At 38.6% G+C, this 8,696-nt stretch overlaps 1 pseudogene; it reads left to right on the forward strand.

The window, feature by feature from the left end:
• The first annotated feature begins 1,817 nt into the window (after positions 1 to 1,817).
• Positions 1,818 to 6,707, forward strand: LOC117296958 (annotated as a pseudogene).
• Positions 6,708 to 8,696: the final 1,989 nt, after the last annotated feature.

Raw genomic sequence — 8,696 nt, forward strand, 5'->3', positions numbered from 1 at the left:
TCTTATCTACAGCATAACTCAAGATTCAAGCCAAACTGAACCTTGAAACTCACCAGACAATTGAACCTCAATACGAAGACGGCACAGTTTTCATTACGTCATGATGACGTCATTAGGTGTCAAATTACAGGGTTTTTAAAGTTGAAAAGGGACCATTTTCGTTTTGCTGTATCTCAACGAATATGAAAGCTATGATGTTCAAAGTTTTCGCATCTGATAGACCAAGACTGGGGCAACATTTGAAAAGTTAACGCCAAAATCGTACGACCTTAGCATCCGGGTCGTTACCCTGGGTCGAAGTTCACCTTCGGGTTTTTTTTCGTCAAAAAACAACTTTCGAGCTTTTCTACGGAATAACTCAAGATTGAGATTGAATGGAATGTTGAAACTCAACAGATAGTTGAACCTCAGTATCAAGACAACACATACTGAATTACGTTATTATGACGTCATCGGGAATTGAATTACGTTAGATCAAAGTTTAATATTTGTAAAAATCATAACTCAAAAACTATGAATCGGATTTTGACAATCTACACATCATCGGATAGATCATTAAAAGTTGGACAAATGCTTCACAGAACACGTAAAATATTTTTAATACTTCTAGTGCAAAACAAAATTTGAAAATTTCATAAAATCTTATCGTATTCATGTTTTTAAAACTACTGATCATTTCAACGTAATTTTTGTTTCAGATTGTAAAACAGCAATCCCGCTCAATCTTTTGCACAGAAATAACAAAATTTAGACCTTTACATCAGTCGAAAAGGGACGTCAAAGCACCTGTTGACCCACGCGTTTACCCCATTTGATCAACAACGCACGCTATGTACGCTATGCAGTGCAAGCGCGGGAATTCCCAAAAGTGCTCTCTTTAGTCCAGCGAAAGAGGGCGCTGTAACGTTTTTAGTAACATCGAGCGCTGAGTGAATCGCGGTGAATCGCAGTAGTTGAGTAATAATGAACAACGTCTCGCACCAAAACTACAAGTAGGAATACATATGCATTGATGTTATAAGATACATTATACACCTTCAGATAGTCCATCACATAATTATAAAATGTTTACAAGTCATACATCAGCTGAAAGGTTTTAATGAACTAGTCAGGATCTACACAAATGAAATCAGTTTAAACTTGGCTTCTTGTTCAAACCAGAGGTTGAAAATAATTGGTCAAAGAAAAATAATTTCACAACCACACATTTGATTTTTTATATATTTATACGTCATTGGGTAGGTATGTAACAACTTAAGAAACGATACACAACATTGACTATTAAACCTTGACCTCCAGTTAAACAGGAAGATGCAGTTAATTATTTAAAAAAATATTACCCCAGAACCAGAAATTAGTTGTTTATTATCTGAACGTCGTCAGATAAGGCTTTGAAAAACATTACTAACGCTATAATTTGTGACCTGACAAAATTGTCTTCCGGTTCAAACCGGATGTTTAATATTTGAAAAAAATCATAACATCTGAACCATACATTGGATTTTTTCAATCTATGCATCATCTGAAAGGTCTTAATAGACTTATCACGTGCTATACAATATGCGACCCTGTTTGACCTTGACTTCCAGTTAAAGTTGGAAACTGATATATAATGTTTGAAAAATAAAAAATATCCTAAACCACATGATTTGATTTTTATCATCTATACGTCAAAAGAAAGAACTCAAAAGACATCACCAACGCTACCAAGTGTGACCTCATTTGACAGTACCTTCCGGTTCAAAACGGAAGTTGAAACTTTATATTTGAAAAAATCATAACTTCTAAACCAAATATTGGATTTTTACAACGAAGGGAGAAAGACTCATTAGAATGAAGAAGTTTGCCGTTTTAGGCGCAACTGGACGGACAGGTGAGCAGTTATTGCAGCAGGCACTAGATCAAGGACATGAGGTCATAGCTCTGTGTAGAAATCCAAATTGACAATTCAACACGACAAGTTCCAGGTACGTACAATTTTATCTATGGGCCACGCTCGCTGCACGCATTCTCCCCACCTATCACCTACATAAAACCCCTACTGCACGCTCTTATCTTACGTGTGTATTTTTGAAGGTGAAGTTCCTTTACTACAATAGCATCAAGGTTATGTAGCGTAAACACAGCGTACTGTAGTAGTATAGTATTCAACGTCAATGATCCGTGAGCTATTCGCATTGTTCACTTGAATGCTGGTCATCTCGCCACCTGACAATCTCGCCACCAACAAAGTCGCCCCCTACCCGGCTCGCCCCGGGTTAAAACAAAGTCGCCCCCTGACAATCTCGCCCCCAAACAATGTCGCCCCCCTAGCAAAGTCGCCCCCTGACAATGTCGCCCCCAGCCAAGGTCGCAAAGTCGCCCCCAGATGTTGTTCGGGAAATATTTAATTTTACCCGGTCAGTTTCCCTTGTGGTTTATATTGAAAATAATTAAGGCTACAATAATTATGGTAAAAAAATATAGTTAAAACATTTTCAGCAAAAATTTCCATCTGAAGTAATGTGCTTGTGGAAGATCTAACCCTAACCCTAACCCTAACCCTAACCCTAAGGCCTAACCCTAAACCCTAACCCTAACCCTAAGGCCTAACCCTAAACCCTAACCCTAACCCTAACCCTAACCCTAACCCTAACCCTTAATTATTTTCTGGGGGCGACTTTGCTAGGGGGGCGACTTTGTTGAGCTTGCTAGGTGGCGAGATGACCAGCCCCCGTTCACTTTAGTTTATGATCGAATGTTACGAAACGATTCACTGATCAACCGTCATAGCGCCCTCTTTGTGGGTTGAGTTACTTAATGGGACATGAAAGATGAAAGTTGCGTGATTTGTTCCTCTCTGTGTGTGACCATTTATACCTCCATGGTGGTGTGACAGAGTCACTCAGTTTGTGTCTGTTCGGGTTTTGTTTGTTGATGTTTTTCAGCCCCCTAAACAAGACAATTCATGTGACGGCCTATTACTCAACTCATCCAAACTCACCCCTATTTTTAATTGAAAAGTGTTACCTTTTTCTTAAATTGGGGCTGGATTTTTTTAGGGTAGATCAGTCCTTCTGATTTGAGGTGTGCGATCGCACCCGCACGCCATCGCACGCCAAAAGCTTACCCAGGAGTGCGAATAATCACACGCCTGATCCCTCTAAAAAATAAATACACGCCTTGGCATTCAGTTTTGGCGTAATCTGTTTTGGCATAACCAAAATCACACCCCTCGGGAAAATCCAGGTGTGTTTTTTTCCACACGCATGTGATTTTCAAATCAGAAGGACTGGTAGATAGTCGATCCACTACCTAACCATTTGATACAACATTTTTAAGCAAATTGGTTGTATAACTTTTCAAGAACAGCTGGTCGAAGAACTGCTCAAAATGTATTGTTGTATAAACAGACCTTTACAATTGTTTTCCTTTGACTATTTTTCTGTGTGACCTTACACAATTAATGCGGAAGGGCACCACTCAGTTTATTCAGGTAATTTGACTTGCAGTTTGACCTTCGACTTGTGTAACCAGTGAGAATGGATGCCCCCCCCCCCCCCAGCCTGCGTGCTCGGAACCTGACCCCTTTTGCAACCCCCCCCCCCCCCCCCCCCATGTACCTCCACAAATGAGGTCCACAAAAATGACACCATACTTCAGTTCAGTTTCAGTTCATGATTTTTAAACCACAGTGTTTCTGTCTTTGTAGGCTGTTGAGGCAGATGTCTACTCTGCAGACTCTATGATACCGCACTTCAAGGGTTGTGATGCAGTCTTCTCATGTCTTGGGGCAGACAGCGGGTTGATGAAAACAACCACCTTCTACTCAGATACCATGGCAGTCATTACGGAGGCAATGAGGAAGCAGATGTACAACGCCTGATCTGCATGGCATCGTGGTACACAAATTGTACGTACTGCAAAGTTTGCATTTGCGTTTAACAATTCATTAATAAAAATTTGTTAGCATAAAACTTACCTGGTAACGAGTAATGGTGAGCTGTTGATAGTGGAAAAACTCGTAAAAAACAGCTCCCTCTGAAGTTTTTGAGAAAGAAGTAATTTTCCACAAAAATATCGGAATTTGATTTTGAGACCTCAGAATTAGATTTTGAGTTCCCGAAATCAAGGATCTGAAAGCACACAACTTCCTTGTTGTTATCTCGCAACTTCAATGACCAATTGAGTTAAAATTTTCGCTGGTTTGTTATTTTGTGCATTGTTGCTTAACACCAACAAGTGAGAAAACTGGTCTTTGACAACAACAAAGGTGTCTGTGTCTTTAAGCTAAGTAATAATTACTTCTTAAATCTATGCATCTCACTAGGCCTACATGTACATGTCAGTTTGGGAGGTAGTGCTTTCTGCTCTACCAGCCAGGCTTCTTTCTGATGGATGATACCCAAGCCTATGTATATTAGATGGACTGTAAAGAGGGGTAACCCTGTTTCAGCCCAGGAGTAGGTGGCAACGGCCTCTGGAAAAACAGTCCATTGTAGCCCACCTTGAAGTGGCCTTGTGTCTGGCGACTTCATACCTCACGTTTATGAGAACGAACTCAAAATCCATCTCTTTTGAAGTTGTTTTGTCTTCTGTGTATTTGTAGATCAATTCTCATGTGTCAATTTAGTTAAGGGTTTCAGGCCTGATACTTCACGGAGGCAACAGAGGCGATTGCTTTCATGCCCCTGGTCATTACCTGCCTTGAAACGCTCTGGCTAGTAGAAATTTACAATTTCCTCATGGGGTGCACTTTACCATGGAAAAAATGCCTCGGTGCCCTTGCCCTTTCAAGAATGAAGCATACAGGCCTGTGGTTTTCTGCGCCAGGAGTGTCACTTTGTGACAGACTTAGCACATACAAGTCTCCTATAGTATTTAAAGAGCCAATAAAGGATGATCTCAATATGTCAACTATTACCTTTTTATGGCCAAATAGACATCGTAGATACCGGTTAATAACAATTTTACTCTCAAAGTTTGCATTTATTAACGAATAACTCGAGTCAAAAATGCACCCGGTCGCGCGGCTTTTTCAGCCGAGAGTCAAAACCGGCTTATCTATTATAATGACCCCTTGACGCCAGTGACGATTTTCCCCTAATAGATTTGAACACAGTGCAAACTGAGTGCGCTATTTTCTACATCAAATAACCGCCACTGACGTCACGATTCCTTTGTCGCGCGGGTTTGTTTGACCCCGCGTTTTTCAGAAGTTTAGCTTGGAACGTTCTGGAGAAAAACCATTTTTACCATGTTTTAACGTGAGGTAAGAGACTAGTATAATTTGTTAATGTTTCCTATGGACTCCAGCTATTAGAAAACTGTAATATCTTTATTATTTGAGATCATCCTTTATTGGCTGTTTAATTGTTGTTATCACTTTATATTTAGACAGGAAAGGGGATGGAGGTCCCTTTGCCCAGGAGTGGATATTCAAGCCGATAGCAGGTCTGATCTTAGGACGAATCTTGACCAGTATGTCACTGATGGAGTCATTCTTAGTAACGGACTGCCAAGATATCAACTTCACTATTGTCAGGCCTCCAGGTCTCAGTGATACACAAGTCACGGGTGGGTATTATTGCTGGATATACATACCATTTATACGTCAATCTATTAAAAGGCAGTGGACACTATTGGTAATTCCTAAAAATAATTTTTACTCAGTAACGAGTAATGGGGAGAGGTTGATTGTATAAAACATAGAAATGGCTCCCTCTGAAGTAACATAGTTTTTGAGGAACAAGTAGTTTTCCACGAATTTGATTTCGAGACCTCAGAATTAGGTCTCAAAATCAAGCTTCTGAAAGCACACAACTATATGTGACAAGGGTTTTTTTTTCTTTGATTAATATCTCGCAACTTTGGCGACCAATTGAGTTCAACTTTTCACAGGTTTGTTATTTTATGCATATAATGTTTAGATACAGCAAGTGAGAAGACTGGTCTTTGCAGTTACCAATAGTGTCCACTGTCTTTAAACATTAGAGGTGTTACAACCAGTCCTGGAAAAAAAAATTCAATGAAACTAAACTAACTTTGTATCAGTATGTAACTGAACTCAACAGCAGCCATTTTGTAACTCAACAATCACACTAAACAATAACAACCAAGAGAGGGCGCTGTGCAGAATAGAAACTTTGCAAGTTACTAAATTAGTAGGCCCAACACATGACATTTTGTTTTGGGGAAATTTTTTATTCAGATAATGAGCGACTAATTAAAGTTCCATTCATACTTCCTGGAATGCGATACAAATTTTGACATCACAAATTTGTAAAGAATTTAAGTTTGCATCAGTTGAAACATTCGTTGCAAAAACAGCTATGTGCGCATTTGCAGGAAGAATGAACCTGACTTCAGGCAAGGCAAATCACTCTTCTTCCAGTTATGTGGTACTATTTTGTAAAGGGTTGTATTTAAACTACATTTAATGTCACAAATCCTCTGAATTTAATTACAAAATCATGTTTATCTTTGCAGATAAAGAGTTTGTGACCGAAGAATGCCAGTACGTAAAAAGCCCCTGTGCCACACAGATGGCAAGAGCTGATGTAGCAAGATTCATGTTGTCAGCATTCGATACGTCTCTCTACGACAAAAAGGCAATTGCTATCTCGCTAGCCAAATGAGGCTCCAGAAAACAATAATGGTAGACATTTGTTTCAATTCAATAAGACATTTATTTCATATTGACATCATCAATGACAGTGAATATAATTGGTATATGAACAATTTTAAACAGTAGTTTTTAAAGGCAGTGGACACTATCAGTAATTGTCAAAGACTAGCCCTCACAGTTGATGTATCTCAACATATGCATAAAATAACAAATTTGAGCTCAATCGCTCATCGAACTTGCGAGATAATAATGAAAGAAAAAACACCCTAGTCACACGAAGTTGTGTGCGTTTAGATGGTTGATTTCGAGACCTTGAGTTCTAAATCTGAGGTCTCGAAATCAAATTCGTAGAAAATTATTTCTTTCTCGAAAACTATGGCACTTCAGAGGGAGCTGTTTCTCACAATGATTTATACCACCAACCTCTCCCCATTACCGTCCCCAAGAAAGGTTCTATGCTAATTATTATTTTGAGTAATTACCAATAGTGTCCACTGCCTTTAACAGAATATTGGTATAAGGACAATTTTAAACAGTAGTTTTTAACAGAATCAATGTAACATGTTTACAGTAATTAATCTTATACTTTTATTGAAGGGCACACTATTGACTGTAAACAAAAACACTTTATATTTTAACATGTAGAAAACAAGGTGAACACGTGACTACAGCAACTCTGCAACGACTCTTTTTAATGACTGATAGCTTTCTCTAAAAGGAACACATTGCCTTGGATCGGTCGAGTTGGTCTTTGAATAGCTTTTGTAACCGTTTGTTATAAAATGCATATGGTTAGAAAGATGTTGTAAAAGTAGAATACAATAATCCACACACATTTGCCCTCAAAATTGCGGGGTTTTCCTTTTACTTTGCGAACTAACATGGTCGACCATTTATGGGAGTCAAAAACTTGACTACCATAAATGGCAGACCGTGATAGTCGACAAGGTAAAAGGAAAACCATGCAATTTTGAGTGATACTTGCGTGGATCATTATATTGTACTTTTGAAATATCTTTCTTATACGCATTAATAACAAACGGTTATAAACGCTTTTCAAAGACCAACTCGGCCGATCCAATGCAACGCGTTCCTTTAACTTCAAATTATCAGCAAGAAGCAATGTGAAAGACACTAATGAACATCTAAATTTAAATGAAATCATTGATTGTTAATAATATTATTGTACTTTTTTATTTTATTTTTGATTTACTGTGACTGTGTTTTTCACTATTCTGAGAATATATTTTACATAATATGAGAGCCACACTGTGCACTTTGTGTTTAATTGTTTGTGAATGATTGTCTCTTTTCACAATAGTGTTTATAAAAGTTTTAACAGAATAGTATTATTAAAAACAAGAGTTACACAATGATAAACAATTGCCTATGATCGCAATCACAAAATTTAAGGGATTTTTTACTCATTCTCAATATTTCCCTGTGTTGCAAGACACATTACTGAAGCCATTTGAAGCGACCACCACTTTTAGAAAGGCACTGGAGATGGACACATTGGGTACTGGTTGTCAAAGACCAGTCTTCTCACTTGCAATAATATGCATAAAATAACAATTCTGTGCAAATTTTGACTCGGTTGGTCGACAAAGTCGCGAGATAATAAAAATTAATAATGAAAGAAAAAACACCCTTGTAGAAAAGAAAACTACGTTACTTCAGAGGGAGCCGTTTCTGACAATGTTTTATAATATCGACAGCCCTCCATTTCTCATTACTAAGTAAGTTTGTATGCTCACAATTAGTTTAAGTAATTACCAATAGTGTCCAGTGCCTTAAATACGTGCAGTTAATTAGATAAGTATGGGCGCCACCTACTCAGTGGCGGCCGTCAGTTGTGTGGAAGCGGTTTTCATATGGACCATTTTCATGTGGATAATTTAATATAGCGCCACCATCGGATATTCATACCGTATTTAATATCCTTCAAGGACATAAAGGGCAGTGTGACAGTAACTCTGTTCCCCACCCCCTGAGATTCAGCCCCCCCCCCCCCCCCCCATTAATGGCAAACTGTGTACAAACTTCATCTGATAGTGCCCTCTTTTGAATCCTCCTCCTTCCAAGCGCA

The sequence above is a fragment of the Asterias rubens genome, chromosome 11, assembly GCF_902459465.1.
Source record: "Asterias rubens chromosome 11, eAstRub1.3, whole genome shotgun sequence".
NCBI classification, from domain to species: Eukaryota; Metazoa; Echinodermata; class Asteroidea; order Forcipulatida; family Asteriidae; genus Asterias; species Asterias rubens.